This window comes from Euprymna scolopes, chromosome 3 (assembly GCF_053919585.1).
Source record: "Euprymna scolopes isolate OS-2025 chromosome 3, ASM5391958v1, whole genome shotgun sequence".
Taxonomy (NCBI): domain Eukaryota; kingdom Metazoa; phylum Mollusca; class Cephalopoda; order Sepiida; family Sepiolidae; genus Euprymna; species Euprymna scolopes.
The window spans coordinates 11486294-11490882 of record NC_136484.1 but is presented as its reverse complement, the minus strand read 5'-3'; positions in this window follow the sequence as shown (position 1 = coordinate 11490882).

Below are 4589 nucleotides of genomic sequence, written 5' to 3'. Positions count from 1 at the left end.
CGAGGTTCCTTTTACAAACCTAGTGGAACGGGCAGTCTATCAACTAGACGGGGTTGGGAGGGTCCTACTAATCACCTTTTGTTTTTTCTTCCCCCTCCCTCGACACAAATGAATTATTGTTACCATTTTATTGTTATCTTTTTTGTTTTTACACGTCAATAAAAAATGTTTTAAAAATTGGGAGTTACTAGGACGTCCCCCAAGATGAAAGGGTGAATGCGGTATTATGGTGAAAGAAGATACTAGCTGGGAGAAACTTTTGACTTTGTTTAGTTCTGGAGCGACAAGGATGACCAACGACCCCCAAAATCCCCCCCTTTTGAGTTGGCCATGTGCCTAAGTTTTTTGTTCACCGTTAATTTTACTGTATTTTTTTAACATGAATAAAAGATTTAATATCTCAAAGTGTAGTATCTGTTCTCTGATACATACACAGCGATAGGCAGTCGTGTTCTGGCGACACATTCTCGTGCCCGGAGAGCTTGTTGGGTAGCGTTCTGTCCGCACCCCCACTTTGTCTGTCTTTCTCTGCTCTCCCCCCTCCCCCACGGGGGGGGATCCGAGCTGATAATTTACGACCTTCCCGCGAGGGAGGGTCGGAAACACTTTCTCTCTTCCCTCCACTAACCTCCCACTCCCTCTCTCAGTTCTATCTCCCCTCTTGCCGCCTTTGGCGCCACTTCTTTTTGGCGCCAAAGTCGGCTCCCAATTTGGACGCCGACTCCACGTCACTCATTTTGGTGAATTATACAGAAGAGAGAGAGCTTTTTTCAAAAATGGACACCCCCAGCCCGGGGACCACCAATACAGATACCCCCAGCCAGGAGGCTACCACAAGAAAAACTGCTCCCCAAGAGGACGGCTCCCCAACAGGGGAAGCAAAAAGCAACGGGGCATACCGCCCGGACACGAAACCGAAGGACGCCCCCCAGAAGGGAGAAAACTCACCAGCAGCTCCCCAAGAGGGCGACTCCCCACAAAGGGGAGAAAAAACAATGTTGGACAGGGCATCCCGCTCTGACAACAAAAATCAAGAGGCAGTAGCCCCAAAGGACGATAAGAGAGACAGTGCTCCCCAGGAGGGCTACTGCCCCAAAAGGGGAGCAAATCAAGAAAACGAGGGGGCATACAGCCTAAACCTCCCCAAAACAAAAGGGGCAAAAGCTCCCAAGGACAATGCTCCCCAGGAGGCCGACTCCCCAAAAAGGGAAGTATTTCCTGGAAGAAGTATAGAGCAGGGAGAGTCGGTCCCAAAGGAAAGCGGAAAGGGAAATGCCCCTCAAAATAGCAACCCTTCCGCCAAGGAACAGCAAAAACAGTCCAACCTCACCAAAGATCCAACACCAACAAGAGGGTTGGCATGGGGGAAGACTGTAGAGAAGCAACTGTCCCCTCAAGAGTATAAAGACTTGTACTTGACCAAGTACAGACAATACATAGAGGGGGCAGAAATTAAACCAGTGCCAGGCGCTTGGGAGGCAATCGAAGACAGAGTGCTCTCCCTCATCATCTCGGATATGCCGGAAAACCGCCTCCTAGGGATGAAAAAGGAAGACATGGCAGGGCTCCTACATAAGCTAAATATCCCGGTATTATACCTGTACCAGAGGAGCTACGCCATGTGGGACATCCTCCTACCCACCAAGGAAGATGCAGAGAGACTCTCCCTCCAAGAAATAAAGCATGGGAGAGTCAAACTAACACCTGAATACCAGGGCAAGAGAAGGACTCGGGTGCAGGTATTTAATGTGCCAACCCAAATACCTGCGGAAGTATTAGGATGCCTCTTCAGCCAGTACGGTGAGGTAGAACAGGTGACCCCAATACGGTCAAAAACTGGGACTCACCTGGGCTGCTACACAATAGCAATGAGGCTGAAGAGGAAAGGTTTTCAGGCAATACCACCGCTGCTGACATACAAAGACGCCAGCATAACGGTAGTGGTGGAGGGCCGTCGTCCACACTGTTGGTTCTGCCAAAAGCAGGGCCACATGGCTAGGAGTTGCCCCCAAAGGGTAACCCCTAATCCAATAACCCAAAAGGCGGTCACATCCACTGAGACAACGCCCGCACCAAAACAGGCGGCAACAACCCCTGCAACTGCAGCACCAACCCCAGCTCCAAGGAAAACTCAAACCACCCAGGAGGCCAAGGGGGAAGAATGGAGCACGGTAGTGAGACAAAAGCGGAAACACTTAATCCCTTCTGCCACCGTCCCACCACCAGCCCAAAAATCGAGGCAGGAGCCTCTGCAAATGCAGAAACAACAACAGCCACCGCAGCCAATGCCGCGGAAACAACTGCAGCAGCAACTACTGCAACAGCAAAATCAGCAAGTGCAGCAGAAGCAGCAGCAGCAACGACACCAGCGAGAGCAGCAACAACAAAAACAGCTGCAGCAGCAAATAGAGGAGCAGACACAACCAACGGTCCCCACACCAATCGAGACGGGGATCAAGCGGAGAAAAGACTGCTCCTCTGAGGATGAATCCGCAAGTGAGAGGGAGAGGAACTCAACCTCACCTCTCCCCGGTTCATTCGAAAGAATGAAAAAGAAAAACAAAAGAAGAAAAGAGGAAGAAAAGGTGGCCCCCACTCCCTGTGAACATACACCACCCCTAACAACAAAATCCACTTCCACCCCCAAACCACACACTGCAACAACACCAGACACCGCACCAACACCAGACACCGCACTAACACCAGACACCGCACCAACACGAGACACCACACCAACACCAGACACCGCACCAACACCAACACCAGACACCGCACCAACACCAAACACTGCACCAACACCAACACCAACACCAGGCACCACACAAACACCCGTCCCCACACCAAGGCAAACTGAGCCACTACCCCAAAAAGAAAATGAAAAGAATGAACCGAGGGAGAGGAGAGACTCCTCTGCCTCTTGCAGACCAAAGGTCCTTGCCCCTGAGGAACTATGTTATGTAGACCCTCTATCTGTGGCCACAGACATTTCCCATCGGCAGAGGAAAAACTTAAAACCTCTGCTCGATTACAAACAGATAGAGGGGAAAGATGTAAATATCCCCTCAAATTTCCCGGACGCCCCACTCCTAATAACCTTTGTCAGAACTCCAGAGGCCTGCAAGACCAACTTGTGGACAAGGCTGCAGGCCGCTGAAGGGGCGTTTCCGGGAATTGAACTGGTTAAAAAAAATGACCCTTCTCTTGATGAACTGTCAAAACAATGCAAGGGAAGGGTCCCAGTGTTGGTCCATCCGTCACTCTATAGGGCCCTTAAATTGACCTACCCTTTGGATGTCGGCGGCATTGTGAGAGAAGGTCAGGACATGAAAAACCTGACCACCTTGAGCATTGCACACAACGTCGGTGTCCTTTCCCCGGCTGACTTCGGAGCTGAGTGTAACACACCTTAAGGTAGGTACCATGGCTTTGAATTTGGCTAGTCTGAATGCGAGGGGCTTGAGATCATCGGGCCGGGCGGCTCGCCTCCGGCACGACCTCTTGTCCCTGGGAGTGGATGTCGCTGCGATTCAGGAGACGCATTTCGTTTCCTCTGTGGACTGTCAGGTGCTGGCCCGAGACTTTGAGGTTTTCTCAGCATATGGCAGCCCGCGGGGGAAGGGAGTTTCCGTGCTGGTTAAACGTACCCTGTCGGCGACGGTCGACGTTGTCCATAGAGATGCAGTGGGTAGGCTGGTTGTGGCCGATGTTGCCGTAAAAGATTCTGTGTTTCGGGTGATTGCGGTTCATGCGCCCAGCACCGCTCGTGAGAGGGTCTCATTCTTCAGTCAGCTTGACGCGTTTGTAGATTGTCGGAAGCGGGTAGTGCTAATGGGGGATTGGAATTCCATCTTAGACCCCGACATAGATAAGGTAGGAGGCGGAGCTAGAGGATCGGAGAGGTGCGAGTCCAGCCTGGCTGATCTGATGGCTAGATGCGGTCTGGTCGACAGGTTTCGGGTCGAGCATCCAGGGCGGGAGATGTGGACGTGGACCAATAGTGTTTCCTCCTATCCAAATACTTATTTGGACAGGATGTTAGTTAGGAGAGGCGAAGTAGACTTCTTATCTTGTCCCACGTTCACTTGGCTAGGCCAGACGGACCATAAATTAGTTATGGCCCGGCTGAAGCTAGGAAATAGGCCTAAGTTAGCGGGGTACTGGAAGTTAAACACCTCCCTTCTGGAGAGACAAGACTTCCAAGATCAGTTAAGAGAATTGATTAAAAAGGCACTAGTGGGGGCGGTTACCGGGAGTAAGTGGTGGTTAGGTCTCAAAGCCAAGATCAGAAGCTTCTCCGTCAAGTATGCCCAGCGCCTCGCACTAGATAAGGCCAAGACGAAGAAGAAGCTAGAGCAGAAACTAGCCCAGGCTACCGGGGAGGGTGATAGGGTTAGTCAGGAACTAGCTAAGCAGGACCTTCTACGCGAGACTAGCGAGCGTTACGAAGGCCAAGTAGTTAGAGCTAGGCTTAGAAAGATAGGCAACGAAGCAGTCAATTCTGATGCAGACGTGCGCCGTGAGGTTTCTAGGCGTGGCTCGGACAAATATATTGCAAAAATCAAACATCCGAATGGACGCACCCTGGAATC